At 40.0% G+C, this 20,509-nt stretch overlaps 1 long non-coding RNA gene across 1 annotated transcript; it reads right to left on the reverse strand.

Moving 5' to 3' along the window:
- Positions 1-651: 651 nt before the first annotated feature.
- Positions 652-14,722, reverse strand: LOC116589998. Its single transcript, XR_004285472.1, has 6 exons — positions 14,404-14,722; positions 12,967-13,084; positions 10,444-10,514; positions 4,851-5,019; positions 3,545-3,641; positions 652-927 (listed from the first exon to the last, which is right to left on the reverse strand). It is a non-coding gene; the product is annotated as an uncharacterized LOC116589998 (long non-coding RNA).
- Positions 14,723-20,509: the final 5,787 nt, after the last annotated feature.

Genomic DNA, 20,509 nt, shown 5'->3' on the forward strand with positions numbered 1-20,509 from the left:
TTTATTTCTTTTTAGTTTTACTACTCTCTATCATACTGGCCAATGGGACACAAGCATCTAATTGCAGCAAATTCTTATACATTCCAAGTGACCCCCACAAAAACAGGTTGCCATGGTAACCAAACAAAAAGGGACTAGGAAACAGAAGCAAAGTATTTACTTAATGTCTGATGGGCTCTCTGCACGATTTTCATTAGACCTGTTGCTGGCTTTCTTTTAGGTTTGGGTGCCAGTCACTGCTAATTTTTTTAAGTTGTTAAAAGATTGAAAACTTTACCAAGCCCTTTAGTATAGAAAACTGTACCAAGCAGTGAAGTCACAGCAACTGATTTTTTTAAATACACCAATCTTATTTAGAAATGTTGATTTATTACATAGAATTAACCCAGAAGCTTGCACCTCTTGCTAGTGGAATTGAGAGTACAGCAGGGGCATTTGGTGATGGTAAAGAGTTGTTTGAGAACGCTACAAAAAGGGGAGGTAATAGTAGATCTGAAATAATTTTGTTAAAGATCCTGCTATCTCTTTTTGCCACATCAATAATAAAAGTCTAATCAGCTGGCATAGATACTTCGTGGTTAATTGTTTTATGTACAAAGTCTCTAATTAATAGACTATGTAATTAATACAGTCTACTGTGTTCCGGCTAGTTTTAATCTCTTGGTGAAGAAAGATTTTGACAATGAGACACAAAGTCATTTAGACTCATAAAATATGTCTGACATTTTTTGAATTGGGGAATGGGACCCATTCCCTGCATCCCTACTATTGTCTTGGTACCTCTTTGAAGTGCAAAAACAGGAGAACTTCAAAGGCAGTTCAGAAAGATGGCATCTGTAGCTCTGGCAAGCTCTGAAGGTGTAGACAAGTGCCCTGCATGTCACTAGGTGGTGGGTTTGCTTGGGATCTTGGCACAATGGGCTATTCCTTTAAGAAAAGATAATTATAATCTGCATTCAATAAATAGCTTCAGCTGACACTTGCTTTTAAGAATCACACTCAACAAGGGGCGCCTGGGTGGCTCAGTGGGTTAAGAATCACACTCAACATACACCTTGAAAAAAAGTGATTCTACAATGTAAATAACATTTGTAGGAGTAGAAAACAAAGCTGGAGGCTTGTTTGGAAGTTTAGTTAGGCAGAAGGGACAAAGTTATCCCATAAAGGCATGGGTCTTCTCTGCAGTGTTGCTGCTCTGTGATACAGGTCCACCCACTTGCATATACAGAATTAGCTGTATTGTACTAAAATGCCTTTTTTTTTTTTTTTTTGCATTTTTCTATGTTAATTCTCTTAATCTAGCAGCTGAACGTGGGATTCTTGGAGCAAGATTCTCCTTCAATGAAGGGATTTGTCCCTTAGGAGTAGAGTCAGTTCAGTGCCAAGTTGATTCTACTCTAGGGTCACAAGGAAAAAGGTAAGAAAATATAATGTAATTATACAAAAAACACTTGTTTGTAACAACAGTGACAAAATACATAGGGGAATGCTCATCATGTATGTTTCTATTAATGCCTCACATGTGATCTATACTATTTTTGTTCTTTGGGATGTCTATATAATCATTCTTCTTTCTGAATTGTGCTGTTTCTGTGGAATATGTTAATGTGGGCTTCACCAGTATCATTGCTACCATTGTAGCCATACAGGAAGAGTAGAGCCAATGTGATGGCTAATTCCTATTTAAGTATTCTGTGCTGCAACCTCTAATTCAGTCATTCTTTGGAAAGGAGGTGGTAGGTTTGAGTGAATTTTTGGAGTTAGGACCTAATAAGAACACACATCATTGAGTTCCCACCCAAAGGTTAGTCAAGGCAGATATTTTGCTCTGAGGGCAGGGTTAGTAGATACAGTCCCATTCTAAAGTTCCTGCACATGATGCCCAGTACATGTACAGAAAAGGCCAGGCTTTAAGGGCCAATATCAATCAATATCAAAAGAATCCTCTGAAGAGTTCTTTACTGAAGTTAGGGAGATTAGGAGTATAACTTTGTCCTTTGTATATCTCCAGTGGAAAATTTAGGCTGGAGAAAAGAAAGGATTTCTTCTAAATTTTTTTTGACTTTTCCCACAGCAGCATTTAAATACTTGGTTTTCTAACTTATAAAATGATTGGTATTGACTTTTCCTTGTTTAACTAGAATTTATTCACTGTTCCATTTTTGTCTAGTGAGCCAAATGCTAATGAGTTTTCCTGGGTATAGTCTTAATTAATATAGTCTCAATTATCTGAAACATTTATTTGGAGTCTTCAGTAAGTAGCCTAAGGATAATTTAAAAAATTACTCCCCTCCTCTGAACGACAAACCACCCCCATCTCCACTTCCATAGTAGCCTTTCCTTGAGTGCATAAAGGATCAGTAAAACAACATCAGCTGCTTTCCATTTCTTTTTATTTGTTAGCCAGAGTCTGGTGAGGCTCCTCAGTAATTCCCTTAAGTATCCAAAGGAATCCCTCTCTTTCTTTGGCTTCCTCTCTCCCACAGGGCCCATTATCTCTATTAGCCTGCTTTAGAGAAAGAAGGGACATCCGCGACATGGTCTAACTTCTCTGCAGTCAAGGATGCCTTCAAAAGCAAAGTTTGGGTGACTGAGGGAGGGGAGTGGGGTAGGGCACATCGCAGGGGAGGGAAGGAATTATAAGCAAAGGGACAGCTGGGGATCGGCCCATTCTTTCTGGGCATTTTTGTGGAGCCTCTTTACAGGCAGTAAAGAAAGTAAAATCTAGATACGTCTTTTAAAACCTGCTCTTGAAGTGTCTGACTTTTTTTTTTTTTCTTTTTTAAAGATTTACTTATTTATTTGGGAGAGTAGAGGGTGGGGAGAGAGAGAATCCCAAGCAGATTCCCCGCTGAGAGCAGAGCCCTGACTTGGGGCTTGGGCTCACGATCCTGAGATCATGACTGAGCCACCCCTAAGTTTCTGACTTCTTAAGCTGATCTCCCCAAGGAATAAAGATAAGAGAAATAAGGCAAGCCAGGGGGCCAGGTATGAACATAATCCAATTTTCATTTAAGTTTATAACAGTTTTGAAGTGACCATCATATTCTCTGTTTGGAAATAAAAGAGAGGAACCAAAATGGGTAAGCTCTGACATCTCATGGTTGGAGTTCCCTGGAGCAAGATCGAAGTACCCACGAATGCTACCCCAGTTAGTGGAGTGTGAGCTTTAGAGATAACTCGTCCCAATAAGAAGCCATAGGTTTTTTTTTGTTTGTTTGTTTGTTTTAGTTTACGTTTACACCTTAAATAGCGTTAGGTAAAGTATGATTAAGAAGGAGGGAAATTATGGAGAGAGAAGACAGCAAATTTTTTTCTTGATTGAGTAACTTGAATTTCATTTTTCAAAAATCAGCCAGTAGTTTCTCTTACTAGGATGTCATGCAAATATTTAGTTTATCTTAGGGATTTGAGGGCAAAATTCTACTTCCAAGGAATAAAAGATTGAGGCTCAATTAACTTTACTATTTAAAAAATAACTCCTTTTCTGAGTATGAAAACAATCCACATCCATTATAAAAAATTAGGGAAATAAATGAATTACCTATTACATAAAAATTATAATAATTTGCAAAATCTTCTTTAGTTGCTTCTTTAGTATTAGAAGATGAGGGACAGTGAGGGAGAAACCTTTTATGTGGCTGCAAAGGAAAAAGAAAAAAAGATTTTTAGGCTAGAGGCTTTTAGGCTAGAGGACCCATCATCTTCTCTCTAGTGCCCAGGAACCGCTGTCCTTGAATCTCTTAATATATGTGAGCAACAGGACTGTGTAGGAATCAACTTAGGGCTGTAGTTTTAAAAGAAGTCTCCTCTAAGGACAGTTGTCCAGCACCAGCTGTTGGCTTGGCCGTCAAATACAAAGCCCAACGAAGACCTCTTTGCAGGGACCGAATAGACAGTGTGGGCCCCAGAGAGTGCCCTCCACAAAACCAATCCCTCTTTAACCTGGATCAAAATGAGTTCTCAGTGCCTACTCTGTATTTGGGAGAGCCCCAAGGTGAGCACTCTGGACTATTTAAGAATTACTTCCACGTGGGTTGAATTCCATTTTTGGTATGTGTGTGTACTGTGTGCTTTATCCCCCAAGAAAATGACAGTGTTCCAAAATTAGCTGAGATGTTGAGATATCCTATACTCTTTGGTGTGTTGGTATTTTTTTTTTTAAGGATTTTATTTATTTATTTGACAGAGATCACAAGAAGATGGAGAGGCAGGCAGAGAGAGAGAGAGAGAGAGAGAGAGAGAGAGAGAGAGAAAAGCAGGCTCCCCGCTGAGCAGAGAGTCGGATGCGGGACTCCATCCCAGGACCCTGAGATCATGACCAGAGCCGAAGGCAGAGGCTTTAACCCACTGAGCCACCCAGGTGTGTTGGTATTTTTGATTCAGGAGTGGAGAAACAGTTTTGAAGGAGCTGAAGAAATGAAATTGTTTTTGTATATGTTGACTTGTAGTGAGTGGCCCAGCAAAATGTTGGGGGTTCCTGAAAGGCTGAGGTTCTCATGACCATGGCCGACTCTGCAGACTGTCACCAGGATTTAAGGATTAGGAATCGGGGAGACAGTGGTACTGGTTCATGTTGGTGGCAAGTTTGGGCGAGAGTGGGACTATGATTTTGTGTTATTCTTGCAGGCTGATGTGTGGGAATGCTGTGTGTCTGGGAATAACTCAGAAATCCAGGGGTCTTCGGTGAGTTGAAAAAGAATTTTAAAAATCCTGACTTGCTGGTTGCTTTTATGTTTCTTCTTGGACACATTTAGAAGGAAAAATGGGAGTTGTGCCTTCCTTTCTTTTCCCTTTCATTTGCCCTGATTATAGGAGGAGGGACCGCAGGACTGGTTTAGTCATCATACCTTCATAATTTCGTTGCAGTTCAAGATGTTCTCTTGTGAGACTTAGCAACACGGGGCTGGGATGTGACATCTGTTTTGCATAATCAAAATATTCTTTTGCTGAGCGAAATGCCTTTTTAATGCTTTGGGGGTGAGCCTTGAGACAATGCTTTTTCTGCTTCTGTATAGTCTATGAGAAAATAAAGGGGCTTTAAGAAAGCTTTTCAACAGGAGAAGTAAACCTCAGAACAATGGGGAACAAACAATACCCGTAGCCTTTCCCACCCAAAATGTCTTCTTCAAGCCTGCCCCAGAGCCAGTGGGAGAAGGAGGTGTCTCTGCACATTTATCTGCAGGTTGGAAGCTGGAGAGAGGATTGCCTTGCAGGTGAACTCTGCACTGTGATTTCATGCTGAAGTGGCTGCATCTGTGCCCCCTGTTGCTGGCATGATTGGAGCATTAGCCCCGGCTCAGCCTTTGCGCCATTGATAACTCTGCTTAACGTCACCCCAGGGGAGGCTTTATTGGAAGCCCAGTCACTTTGCCTCGGCAATGGTGTACATTGGCGCCCCATTCAACCCTTTTTTCTGACATTAGCACATTTGAATGGGCCACCAGTGAAGCCATTCAGCGAGAACATGCAACCGGGGTTTCTGGGTGGCCTAGGGCTGAGCTGAGAATTCTCGTTAATGGACTGCCAGACTTAGCCTATTGAGGTGCATGAACTCAGTGACCAAAGAAAAGTGAGACAAAGATGTCCCTCACGGGAACATGTAGGTCAGAAGTGGACAAAAGCAGACATGGACCAGTCAGAGCTATTTGATTACTGAACTGAAAAGGGAACACGGATCCCCATGGGGGGGCAGTGCGACTGATTGGACCGAAATCTCAAAAATGCCCGCACACTCTGAGAGCAAGGAATTTACCAGAATTGCAGGTGGTGTGTGAAGTTATTTTAAAAATGTTTTTTCCTTCCACTTGTCTTTGTGGTAATTTCCTATTTGGTAGTACTTGGAAAAGGCCCCCAATAACTAGAAAGAAAAGAAAGGGTCACCCAATTGAACTGGAAAAAGCCTTCTTAAAAGGGAAAGGTGATCACGGGAAACCTTCCCCATAGTACTGTGCTCAGTTAGTTTCAAGCTCTTAAGGGACCAGAAAATATGCTTTGGGAACCAGAACTTTTACACATGTAGGATTATACCTTTAAAACATGAGCATAATTTCGAAAGCTTTTACTCCAAGATACAGGATAAAAATAAGAGTTTTTGAAGTTTTGCAAAAAGATAAAGGAAAAGAACAACTGGAAAAAGTTCATGGATCATTTTGGGTCAACATGATCAATAACAGCATGCTTAATTATGATTGACCCCACACTGTTGCTTCTTGCTGTATAAGTGTCTGAGGGAGAGGCGTTGGTCCCTCAAACTTAAATATGTGATCTATGCAAATATCTAGAGATCTGATATTCAGATGCTCATGAAATTTGAAAAGTGTTCTGTAATTTTTCCAAGTGTCATTTTAGTAACAGTATGAACAATTCATGGCAAGCCAACCTTACTTATTAGAACTTGATTAAAAATTTTATAGCTTCTTGCGAGGGGGCTGGCAGGAGAGGTAATTGGGTGATGGACATTGGGGAGGGCATGGGATGTAATGAGCACTGGGTATTATATAAGACTGATGAATCACTGACCTGTACCCCTGCAACAGATAATGTATTCCATGTTAATTCATTGAATTTAAATAAAATTTAAAAATAAAATTAAAAAAATGTTTACAACTTCTCGAGATAGCAGTATATTTTAAAATGTTCCACATTTTGGTTTTATAAGATTTTGGGAGCCTAAAGATACCCGTAATCCTGTTCTATAAAAGGAGCTCAGGAGAAAGCATGTTTTTTATTGTGTCATATATAACACAACTATTTTTATGAGGAATGTATTCAATTTTAAAAGTGTGACTGAAGGTAAAGGAAGAGTCACATCTTAACAAGAGAGTCCTATGCATTTATACTGAAACACAATTTTATGAGGGAGGCCCCTTCAGGGTCCATTTTAGTCTTTTGTATACTTAGTGGGATTGAGACCCACAAAGGTTCAGTGGATTGCCAAAGGCCTACCTAGTACCTGGATTTAAAAGAAACACTTTCTTTCGTTACATTTTATCTAGAATTGTTTCTTTAGAGTAGGAATCAGTTTTTCTTTAAGGGCTAGAATCTTAAATTTAGATGGTCTACCTCATGTTGAGTTTACTAAAGGTAAAATTGATTTACATTGTTTCTCTCTCTCTCTCTCTCTCTGTCTAGCTATCTTTATTTGTTGTGATACTTTCACTAAATTTTTTTTCAATATTTTAAAGCTCTAGTAAAAGTTAACAAGAATAATGTCAAAATTTCCCTGGGTGGGGGGGACGTTTGATACCGTTCAGCTTTTCTTGTTTTAGCATTTTAAAAACCAATTCATGGGGTGCCTGGGTGGCTCAGTAAGTTGAGCGTCAGACTCTTAGTTTCAGCTCAGGTCGTGATCTCCTGGGTTGTGCGATCGAGTCCCACGCAGGCTGTCTGCTTGAAGATTCTCTCCCTCTGCCTTTCCCCTCACTCGTGTGTGCATGGTCTCTCTCTCTCTCTCTCTCTCTCTCTGTCTCTCTAAAATAAATAAAATCTTAAAAAAAATCAATTCCCTTTCTTTCAACCTTCATGATAAGAAATCTTTAGCTTTCTTTTGTTATATGCTGTCTAATCCACTTCGAATATTTCTCCTTGAGGGTACTTTAGCTACATGGTAGAACAATTTTATGTTTTATTCAGAACAGATTGCCTTAGGAAACTTCAGCGTGAGTCCTCAGCTGCTTTCCAGTGAAGGGGTCCAGAATGTGCCAGCCCCAGATATGTCCCATGGGCGTAAGGATTACCTTGAGCTGATATTTGAGCGGCAATTGAGAAAGACAGAGGAAGAGTTCTCTGTCCTCTCCATTTCTGACTAAAAGCAGGGCAGAAACTTCCATTTGTAAAGGTGTTTCCATGTCCTGTACCAGGAAGACCATGATAGCACAAAGATTAGTGCCTAACGAACCTCACTGAACAGCCACCTTCCCACAATTTACTGCTCTTAGGTGCCCTGCTCTCCCACCTCCTGTGTCTAACCATTTCTCCACAGCTCATGACAGTCTAACCACTTCTTTCAGTTTTCACTTCTTTTCTGTGATGCCCCTGTGCATGGTGTTAATATTAAGATCAGTGCACTTTGTGTACCTTTTTCCTGTTAATCTGCCTTTTATCTGTTTAATTTGAAGGACTCCATGTTCTGTACCTGAGAAAGTAGAAGAAAAGTTTTTTCTTCCTTTCGTGAAGTAATCATTAAATTCTTCCTTCCTTTGTTCCACTAAGGCTTATCATATCTCTTTTGCTCCTTTGGTTTCCAACTTTTAATAGATTGTTTTTCTTCGATGTCTTCTTACCCAACATGGTTTTTAAATCTCATTTGCATTATTCTTTTCAGTTAAAAATTTAAAGTTAAAAATTTAAAGTCTCAAATGCCTCATTGTTAGTTAACTGAATGTCTTGGTATTACAGTGGGAACAGTCCCACTGCATTACACTGTATTACACTGTGTTACAGTGGGATTGTTCCCACTGTAATACCAGCTTTGTTATTAATTTGGAGGGCGTGTCTTAGGTTTAGTTAAGAGAAATGGCAACTTATAAAATTTGAAGCCATCTTTTCTAGAAGTGGTTTATCTTTGGGTTTTTTTTTTTAAAGGACAGTGGGTTTAAATACCTAAATTTTGTTTGAAGATACTGTCAAAAACAAAGTTGGCATACATCAGTCCATCACCACCTGCTGAAATTTCAAAGCTTTCTCATATACAAATTAACAGAAATAGGGGTTAATTTGGATTTCCATTCATTTGTTTTTGCATGCACAAAACTGCTGGGTTTGGATTTACTACTATATTAATAATATAGTAATAGTTTCCATTTAGCCAATGATGCTACGTATGAAGGAACGGTATTAAACATTTGACATGCCTTCTCTTACTGAATCCTCATAACCACACTATGAATTAAGCCCTTTATTATCTCTGACAGACAGGAAAACTTGAACATTGAGAGGTTAAGTAACTTATCCATGATTATGTGGCCGTTTGTGAGGAATTGGTTAGTTTTGGGTAGTAGTCTAGTCCTGGTTCCTTTGAAGAAGCAGGAGCCTTATTAGTAATTATATCTTATTGTGCACCGTGAGTGCCTTTTCTTTTTATATTTACTGATGGCACATGGTGCCTTCCCAGCATTCAAGGTCTCTAAGGGCACAACCAAGGGCAGGGAAATGAAACCTAGATATGTCAGACCACCAGGGTTGTAGCCAAGATAGAGGGGCTGTCGTGGTTGAAGGATTATGGGACATGCTCAGCATTCCAACCAGCACCTAGGTGTGTGTGTGTGTGTGTATATATATATATATATTTTTTTTTCTTTTCAGTGTAACAGTAACCTAGGTATATTTTTTCTTTTTTTTTGTTCTTTTATTTATTTTCAGCATAACAGTATTCATTACTTTTGCACCAAACCCAGTGCTCCAGGCAATCCGTGCCCTCTCTAATACCCACCATCTAGTTCCCCCAACCTAGGTATATTTTTATCAGGAACTTGTTTTTCAACATTGGCAGCTGGCTAGATAGATGTGCTAAAATGTTCATATTCTCATATTCTTATTATGCTTGCTGATTCTGATTTCCCCTCCTACACGTCTCCATTTCTTCTCTCATTCAAATGGTCTACCTTTTGATTTGGTTTCTCTAGGGCACGAATGAAAATATTTTCTGAATTGCGAAAGTCCGAATGATCAAATAATGTAGTAAAACCGTGAACATCTGTGCTGTTCAGGCGATGATTGTGCTGTGAAACCTCACCCAGACTTCTGGTTTACTTGCCTTTATGGTTTTCACCAACCGAAGAAAGAGCATTAGGTATAACTATCTATTTTGATAAATTGAAGCCCAGATAGATCCATTTTATATTAACACATGAGGTTCCGGAATCCCTATCCCCAAACACTGGACTTTGGCATATTGACTGTTTTAAGCTGAAGGAGTCTGAGAAACAGCAGGTGCAGGAAGGACTTTCTGACCTTCCCCTGAAGAAGGTCATGAAACCTCAGGTGAGAGGTGACTTCCCTATACCCAGAGGAAAGGAGCATCCTTCTCTCTGAAGATGAGGGGACACAGAAGAGGAGATTGGCTAAGCTTCCCCCAGGTCACTATGCTTACCCCATGCCCTCTGGCTCATCATATTTTCCCACAATTTTCCACTCTTCATCAAACCTAATATAAAAACTCTCAGGTTTAATTATTTCTTTAGGTCTTCACTTCCTTATAAGGCTCCTGTGTCATGTAAAATGTATACTAAATAAATGTGTATATTTTCCTCTTGTTAATCTGTCTCTCATTAGAGTGGTCCCAGAAGGATAGAGGAAAAAGGTATTTTCCCTCCTTTATCCAACCTGCATGAAGGTGTTAGAAACCATCTGAGGAAAAACAAAAACAAAAACAAAAACAAACCATCTGAGGTTGCTCAAGAAATCGGAGGATGAGCACTGATCCTAGGTGCGACTACATACCTGCCTCCCTCTGGTACTCCAGCTTCCTCCAAAGCGGGTGGAAAGTTGGCAGCAGTAGCGCTAACATTTCACTAAGAAGAAACACAAAACATTAACTTTTTACAAACACCATGGGAATTTTAGAAAATATTGAGGCCTAGGCCCCACCCCAGACCAACGAAATACAAATATCTGGGGGTGGGGGTCAAAGCATCAGATTTTTTTTTTTTTTTAAAGCTTTTCAGGTGATTCCAATGTGTAGCTAGAGTTGAGAAGCCCTGATCTAGCATAGCAGGCAGAGGAAATACCACCATGAGTAACCAAGTTTAACTAGGTTCTTTAGGAGATGCAGACATTTGGGTTAAGTCCTGATTCCTGCCTTTAGGGACATTTTCATTTGGTTGAAGACACTCTTGCCACAAAAACGGTCACTGATAATATAATGTAGGTTCTCATTGTGAGTGAGTGAGGTCAGAGTTTCAGCAGAGTGTGGAGCAGGTAATGGCGGCGAAATAACCTTGAAGTCCTCTCCTCATTCTACCAGGTAATCCACTAGTGCCTTCTTCTGTGCCGGACATTTTTTATAAACCTCATTAAATCTTCTCCACTGTACACCAGTGAGATATGATTATCATTTCACTGCAGAAAATCTAAAGCTTGGGGCTGTTCCTTGCTCAAGGTATGAAAGGAGCATTGAACGTTGGTCCGTTGGGAACCAACATCCATCCCCTGTAACCATTAAATTACACTATTTCGTCTTGTTAGTTGCATGGCCCGTAGTTAAAGGGAGCTGCATGCCATAAGATATCAAACATTTTATTATCTTTGCATTGTTTATTTTTATTAAGCTATATATTTTGAAAAATTCCAAACTATAGTAACGTTGAAAGAATAATACATCAAATACTGAAGATCTTTTATCTACATTAATCAATTATTGATATCTTACTCTATCTGCTTTATTTTGCTCTCTTATTTATTTACAGGCAAAACCTCATTTTATTGTGCTTCACTTTATTGTACTCCTTAGATTCTGGACTTTTTTACAAATTGAAGGTTGTGGCAAGTCTATTAACACCATCTTTCCAACAGCATTTGCTCACTTTGTGTCTCTGTGTTGCACTTTGGGGACTCTCACCATATTTCAAACTCTTTCATTATTACTATGATTATTACGGTGATCTGTGATTTGTGATTGCACTTGCTGAAAGCTCAGATGATGGTCAGCAGTTTTAGCAATAAAGTATTTTTTGATGAAGATAGGTACTTCTTTAGCATACTGCTATTACACACTTACCAGACTACTTAATATAACTTTTATATGCACTGGGAAGCCAAAGAATTCTTTCAACTCATTTTACTGTGATACCTGCTTTATTGCCGTGGTCTGGAAGCAGGCTTGCAGTGTGCTGGTATGGCTGTGCCTGTAGGTATGTATAGATGTGTCTTTTGTTCTTGTTGTTGAACCATTTAAGAGGAAGTTGCAGACATTGTGGCAGTTCACCCATGAGCCCTTCAGTGCAAACTGCCTGAGAATATGGACAATCTCCCATATCACCACTGTACTATTCACACCTCAGAAAGTAAACACTAATCAAATTTTGTCATCAAATGTACACCTTTTATTTATGAGGTGCCTGGGTGACTCAGTCGGTTGAGCACCTAACTCTTGTCTTTGCTCAGGTCTTGATCTCAGGGTCCTGAGTTCAGGCCCCACGTTGGAGCCTACTTAAAAAAAACTTTCCTCATTTATACCCAATATGTCTGTTCATTTGCTTTTGTTGACCTAAGATTCAAGCAAGGTTTATTAGTTTCATTTGGTTGTGATGTTTAGAGACGTTGAGACTTTAAGTAGTCTCTTCTGTTTCTGATACTGACTCTGTTTTGAAGAGCTAGGTCAGTTGCTTTGCAAATATCTCCCTTTCTTGGATTTATCTCATTGTTTTCTCATGACTGGATTCAGGTTAAACATTCTTGGCAAGAATACTGGGTAGGTGATGGACATTTCCATCAAGAGGCACCTATGCAGTTTTTCCCATTATTCTTGGTGCTAAGTTTGATCATTTTGTTACAATGGTGATGGCATACCCAATTTCCCCATTGTAAAGTTAACCTCTGTGGACATATTTTTAAACCAGTAAACCCAGTGATTGTAGCATCCGTTAGTGATTCTTACATAGTGGGTTAAGAAATGGTGACTTTTTTTTTCCAGTTCTGTCATTTTCTTTCTTTTTTTAAAAAAAAATTTTTATTTATTTATTTGACAGAGATCACAAGTAGGCAGAGAGGCAGGCAGAGAGAGAGAGAGGAGGAAGCAGGTTCCCCACGGAGCAGAGAGCCCGATGTGGGGCTCGATCTCAGGACTGTGGGATCATGACCTAAGCTGAAGGCAGAGGCTTTAACCCACTGAGCCACCCAGGTGCCCCAGTTCTGTCATTTTCTTAATACTTATTAGCTGTTGTATTAGCTGTGTGGCTCAGGCTGTCAAAACAAAATACCTCAGACTGAGTGGCTTAAACAGTAGAAAGTATGTATTTTTCTCACAGTTCCAGGGGCAGAAGTCCAAGATCAAATTGTCATCAGGGTTGGATTTTGGCAAGGCCTCTCTTCCTGGCTTGTAGACACCTGTCTTCCAATATCTTCACAGGGCCTCTTCTGTTTGCTGTGTGGAAAGAGAGAACCCCTTTGTGTTTCTTGCTTTTCAGATGAGGACACAGGTTCTGTAGAATTACCATCCTATCTTTGTGACCTCATTTAACTTTAAGGCCTTACCTCCAAAAATAGTCACACTGAGAGTTAGGGCTTCAGCAAATGAATTCTGGGTGGGACACAATTTCATCCGTAACAGTTGGTATTCTCCTGTAAAGTAGAACTTTGCTTTTTTGTTTTTCCCCTTTCTGTACTCTTTTCTCTCCCCTCGCCCCACTTTCTTATTCTCTTGACTTTCACTATGGACTCATGCATTTGTTTTTCATTTAGGATATTATTTCTGTCATTAATTTTGATGCTCAAGGTGGGATGTGGCCGCAAACCAGCACCACTATTCTTTTGACATGAGTCTATTGGTGTTGAAGCATTTCCTGGCTTCCTTGAACAACAAGATGCTCACGGCTGTGAGCCAGTCATTTCTCCAAGGAAACTTGGTTTCTTTCAGTGGTAGATGCCACTGTCTGTATGGCTGTTATTACTAGCTATGATTACCTTGTAACTCTGTTATTTTTAACACAGTTCTCTGTACTATAGCTATAGAAACTGTATCAGTAGAGACTTTATTAGGGACTAAGTCTTCAAGAGTACAATCAGGTATGTAGTAAGCATTTGAAAAGCTTTCAAGTGGCTTGGAACATAACATATACCTAGTAAATAATGATGAATGAATGAATGAATGAATGGCCTTGAATTATGGGGTTTGCTTGGTCTGTTGCGAGGGCCTTCTAACCCAAGTGAATTTGCACAGGCTGTAGTGAGTGGAGGAGACTGGGATTCATTCTTGTATTTTACCTACATTTTCAGCCTGTAGCTTCCTCTCTTTTTATTGAGCAAAATCCAGATTCCCACATCCTGATCCTCTCTAGACTCTTACGGTTGTTTTCCCAGGAAGCGACTCTTTGGGGCCTCTCACTCCTCATCTGTGGTTCTCAGTGCGTCCCTTCAGATTTCTAGGGGGATGAGATAACTTATCTTGAAAAGAATACTTGAAAAGAAATATTTTTCCTGGTTTTACAAAACAGGTAGCTAAGGAAATTTTTTTTTTCATGAAGAGAATCCAGTTAAAACGGAGCTAGGAATACAGATTTCAGAGCTCTTGAGGCTCTCGTATATTTAATATCATTCTGAGGAACAAGGATTCAGCCACAACCACTCTTTAAGGATCTATTTACTGTCAAAGTGTAATTGGATTTTGATATAGCAGTTCATTTTGGTGGGGGTGAGGATGGGAAGGTGATTACTAAGTAACAAACAAAATGTAAGTGATGGTACCTTTGATTTTTTTTTTTTCTTTTCTTGCTCCTGGATCTTTATAGATACTGGGAATAAGCCCCTTATCCCCCACAGTGGTCTTAGAAAACAAGGCATACACTTCAACTACTTCTGCTGTGAATAATCCATTGAAGCCAAGCAGTATTATGCTAGATTCATCAGTGTTCACACAAAGGTCATATCCTTACATATCTCTTTGAATTTGTGGGACGCATATGGTGTACCACTTCTATAGAAGAAATATTTTCATTTTAGAATTCAACTTTTGTAACCTTTGGCAACATGTAGTATCAATGGCTCTTTGTTGTTCAAAAAAAAAGTAAAACTGTAAGCTATCCCCAAGGATATGCAGGGCGTTGCTATAGCAACAGAATCTGCCTCCCAGCACCACAAGAGAAGCTATGAATAAAAGATGGTGTTCTAAGGACAACAGAATAGAAGAGGTTGTTTCGATCCTTCTAATACCTGAAATTTGCTGTTATTTTGTTAAATGCAAAATAAAAATCTTGGGAAAAGGCCCAGTTCACTAGAAGGATGAATTTCTATATTGTACTTCAGAAGTCATGGGGAAAAATACATGCAGAATAGAGTCAGCCCATGGTAAGAAGACCAGGGAAGGGCCAAAATATTTGATTTAGGTTTTGCTGTATGTTTAGTTTTTTACTTCAGATACAAGAACTCAAAGACAAAGATGCTACTTGGACATACAAAAAGTGGGGCTATTTTAAATCCTGACCCCAAATAGTCTTCTGGTTCTATACTTGAACATAAGCACATTTTACACAAAAGAGAAGGCAAAACAAAATGCTCTAATCCTAGCTTGCATTGTTTATTCTGAATCTAGTTACTTCATGTATACCCACTTTGGTCACAGAGTTCTAATTCCTAGCACGAAAGCTGCCCATCTACCTACCAGCCTAGCTAAGTAGGTGACACTGGATGTTTTAGGACCCAGATCTTAAGGTGATAGCTAAAGGTGTCTGATGACACAGAAATGAATGAACTTTGAATCTCTCTCTTTCTGCACACACACACACACAAACACACAAACACGCACACACATATCTTCCCATATGTATCTTTATATCAAGTTTAGTTTTTCAAAAACATGTGTTTGTCATGCAAAGTTATTGGTAAAGTTATTCAGAGAAGAGGTAATGAGCTCAGGCCTCGGGAAGTGCTTATTTTCAGTACACTGAGAGCCAAATGAAATTATTGCCAGAGATATGACTATCAGAGCAAAGGGATTCCTGTGGACTGAATTGTGCCCCTCCTCCCCCTTCATATGTTGAAGCATTAGACCCAAATGTGACTGTATTTGGAGATAGGGCCTTTGTGGAAGTAATTAAGGTTAAATGAGGTCATATAGTACGACCTTGATCTGATAGGATTAGTGTACCTATAAGAAGATAAAAAGAGACCAGAGCTTTCTGTCTTCCCTGGTGTGCGCACGCCAAGAAAAGGCCACATGATCACACAGCAAGAAGGCAGCCATCTATAAGCCAGGAAGAGAAGCCTCACCAGAAACCAATCACACTGGTAGGCAGACCTCAGACATCCTGCATTCAGAACAGTGACAAAATGAATTACTGTTGCCTAAGCCACTACCGTCCGTGGCATTTTGCCATGGCAGCCTAAGTGGACAAATACAGGGATTAAACATTTGGTATGATTAGTGATGGAGGAACGTTGTTAGGGTTCAAAGCCCATGGCCAAGAAAGAAGTCTTTTTTTTTTTTTTTAAAGATTTTATTTATTTATTTGATAGACAGAGATCACAAGTAGGCAGAGAGGCAGGCAGAGAGAGACAGAGAAGCAGGCTCCCTGCTGAACAGAAAGCCCAGTACGGGACTCAATCCCAGGACCCTGGGATCATGACCTGAGCCGAAGGCAAAGGCTTTAATCCACTGAGCCACCCAGGCGCCCAAGAAAGAATTCTGGAAACGTCTTTGGTGCAAAAGCATAGGGACAGGACCAGTGGGCAGAAAGAGCTGCACTGGGATTGTGAGGGATGATTGGTTTTATACCTTCAAGATGGGAAGGGTTTAGGGACAGCACAAGCCTCCAAGGTATTTTGGAAGCCGTGTTTCCAGGATCCTGAGGAGGCTAAGTAGTGTTAGGAAAAGGTCATTTATTACAGTCTGATAAAACCTTAGTCATGAGACCCTTCAGATGTATATCAGTGGGCCATCTGCTTGGGAGATGATTGCCAACACTATATTGGGGATACGGATAAAGGAATTTCCAAAGGAATTTTTAGATGTTAAAGTAGACTTACAGGATCCTGGAGTGGGGGCTGGGGGTCAGGCTAAGATTGCCTGTTGTCCTGAGCCAAGTGTCACCTTTGAGGAAGCTGAGTCCCTAGAGGAAGGTCACTCTGCCTGTTTCAAGGACTTGTCAGTGGGCTGCAGATAGTAAGGAAATTTAATAATTTCCCCTCTGCTTTTGTTTCCCATATCAATTACTTCCGTTATTTTCTTTCATAGTCAAAATTTAACCTCTGTTTGTAGGGAAACAGGCATGCACACCATTCTCAAAGTTTTTCTAGGACTTTTCTTTTGCTACTGTCACCTTGACAACTTAATACAACTGAGGATCGAAAGGTCACTCATACAGTTATTAATGTGTGTTAAAAAAACCCCACTATTTTGGCTATGATACTAGAAAATAGGACTTTCTGTTTTAGTTAGAATGATTTTCCACTGAATTTATGGGCAAATACAATTGTAGATGCGTAACAAAAGGTAGTATTTTGTTTTTCAGCTCTTTTTTTTTTTTTTTTTAAAGATTTTACTTATTTATTTGAGAGAGAATAAGAGTGAGAGGGCATAAGCAGGGGAGGAGCAGAGGGAGAGGGAGAAGCAGGCTCCACAGGACCCTGGGACCATGACCTGAGCTGAAGGCAGATGCTTTTAACCAGGTGAGCCACCCAGGCTCCCCTTAGCTCTGTCCTGCTTTAGGTGTGGCTAGACAATATTGGGGAAGGATGGACGAGTAGACTATTATGTACTAATATGAATAAATTCTGGACGCCATTTTCAAAATTTCAAGAGATCTCCTTTTTTTGTTGTTAATTTTTTCTTTTCCTTGGATTTTCCCATAATTTAAAGGCTCCAGGGATTTTTTTTCTTTCTTTTTTTTTTTTTAGTTTTGATTTTTTTTTCTTTTTAAAGATTTTATTTATTTGTCAGAGAGAGAGGGAGAGAGAGCGAGCACAGACAGACAGAGTGGCAGGCAGAGGCAGAGGGAGAAGCAGGCTCCCTGCCAAGCAAGGAGCCCGATGTGGGACTCGATCCCAGGACACTGGGATCATGACCTGAGCCGAAGGCAGCTGCTTAACCAACTGAGCCACCCAGGCATCCCTCTAGGGATTTTTTTGATTAGCAAGGTGTCTATTCACCTGAGCTGATTACATGACTTGGTTGTTTCTCCTACATTTAAAACTAAGCAGCACAGGGTGCCTGGCTGGCTCAGTCAGTAGAGCATGCAACTGTCGATCTTGGGGTTGTAAATTTGAGCCCCACGTTGGGTGTAGAGAGTACTTAAAAAAATAATAAAATAAAAATTTGGGTGCCTGGCTGGCTCAGTCAGTAGAGCATGTAACTCTTGACCTCCGGGTGGTGAGTTTAAGCCACACATTGGGTGTGGAGCCTGATGCAGTCCCAGAACCTAAGTCAGGTTCGGTGGGGTGAGGTTCAGAGCTGACGACTAAAGAAAGAATTATTAAGACATCTTTGGTGGAAAATGGTGGTATATTAAAGCAAGGGGACAGGACCCGTCGGCAGGAAGAGCTGCTGCCCCGGGTTGTGAGGCGTGGCTGGTTATATACACAGGAGTTGGGTAGGTGAGGACAAAGGGGTTTCCGGAAGGGCTATTGGGGCAAAGAATACTATCAGGATATTGAAGGCTTGGTTACTATCAAGTAAAGACAATTGAGAGTCTCCTGGTGGAATGTTACATTCCTGCTATTAAGTGTCCTTGTTAATGAGATTTAGGTTTAGAAGAAATTTAACTTTACTTACTTTTCCTTCTACCTCCGCCTCCTTCGGTTTTTTATGGAGGGGAGGGTGACATTAGGGCTTGAGGAACTGAGTTCTGTGTCTTTGGAAATTGGGCTATTGATAAGGTAACTTCTTTGTTGTAATCTCAAGGACATTTGCAAACCAAGGGAGACTCCTGTCTTGCAGGATTGTGATCTCAGCAAATTAACTAATTATCCTTTTATGGCAGTCAGGGGTGCCTGAGGAATGCTACGCATATGGAGGGGAGCGGGTGGAGGGGGGGGTGCAAGGCGCCAGCTTTTGCTTTGTCCTCAGCCAGCCTCCTGCTCCCTCATCAGAGCCTACTTAAACAAATAAACACAAAAAACTAAACAACTCACTAAACAATAATGGGTGGTGGGAACATAGGTGATTTTTTCCCTCCTTACTTTTCCACTTATTTTTCTAGATTTTGTATAATAAGCACTCATTACTTTCATAATGAAAGATAATTTTTTTTTTTAGTGAAAAATATAATACAAGTTTTAAAATTCCAAGTATTAGAAGAACCTGTAAAAATCCTTTCTGGTTTCAAAAAGAATTTTATGGGCTTATAGTAAGGGCCACTGCCTGGTACGATGAGGCTAGACTAGCCAGGAATGAGAAATCTAAAAGTATACAAAGAAGAAGGAAGTGAATACCCTGTCCCTGTCCGTGAGATTTAATATAGTTATGACTGAACATTAAATTTAGCCCTGAGCTTCCTGGTAGTCAAGAGAAAGAAATAGTGAATTAGAAAATCCTCATTATCTGATCAAAAGAAAGTATACCAGCACTTTGTGAAGAACATCTTTTCTTTGATAAACTCCCTTAAAAAAACCTTATTTTTTAAAATGTTCTTATTTGGGTAAATATGTTCTTATTTGTGTAAAACACGAAAAGCATATTTTTATGTGCTTCTAAGTGCGAAGAAAACGTCTGGAAGATACTATTGTCTGGAAGGCAACTGTTGACAGTAATACAAAGTCGTCAGACACTTTAGCTCCTCGGCACACTTTCCCCCTTTTTTGAGGACACCATCCCTCTCCCTCAAGGGACTGACCCTCTCTTGTTTCAGTCATGAGTTCCTGGGTGCTGCCAACCACAGTGTTCCCTTGACCTAAACCAAGCCCATCAGAGCATGTCCCTAACATTTTTTTCTACAGGAGGAAAAAAAAAAATCCCCTTTCCTGTCAGACCACAGTGATGCAAGGATAAGATCCCTCAGTCACCCCAAGCCCTGTCCTCCGCTGCCTGAGAAAACAAAGAGAAAACTATACCATGCTTGTAGAAGCAGAAACAAGAAGTTCACACCCCAGGTCTGTTCCCTGGGGCCATTGGTACTGCCCTGGTTTTCAGAGTAGTTGCTTTGATTCCTTGTCCTGCCCTAGCAGCCTTCAAACTCCTCTCTTGCATAGAGCTTCCTTCACACTACAGGTCTGTCCCTTGCAAGGGAAAGAATCTTGACTACTGAGATACCTCTGCGTGGGACTTGTGTGGACAGGAAAAGAGGAATGTGGGAGCTTTTATATGGCTTGAAAACTCTCTTTTCCACAATAAGCATATACTACATTTATAATAAAAATACCAGTAGGAATACAGACAAGAGAAATTTATCATGAAAAATTTATCTAAGAAATATTGAGCAAATAGAGACCATTTCTACAGAAAATCAGATGTGCCAGGGCTTTATTCAGGTGTCTGTTTCTTATATTGGGCTTTGCTAAAGTCTAGAAATAACACTGAAGTAGTTCTCAGTGAAGGCACTAAGTTAATGTGGTGCTCTACATTTACACTAGAACATACTATAGAATACTTAGAGGAGGGGACAGAGAACACATCTCAGGCTAACAGCCTAAGGACATAAGGGTCTTTGACAATTCCAGGTGAGCTTTTCTGAAGAGATGACTCTGTTCTGTTGAAGGCACAGTGACATGCTTTTAAGACTGACCCTTTCTCCAGAGTCACCACTGAATACATGTCATTATTCATACAAGACCTCATAGTAGGGGTAAAATCACGTGGTAGTCTGTATTTATAAAAAGGAAATGGAAAGAAAATATATATTTCTTTCTCTCTTCATTTTAA

The sequence above is a fragment of the Mustela erminea genome, chromosome 5 (assembly GCF_009829155.1).
Source record: "Mustela erminea isolate mMusErm1 chromosome 5, mMusErm1.Pri, whole genome shotgun sequence".
NCBI lineage: Eukaryota > Metazoa > Chordata > Mammalia > Carnivora > Mustelidae > Mustela > Mustela erminea.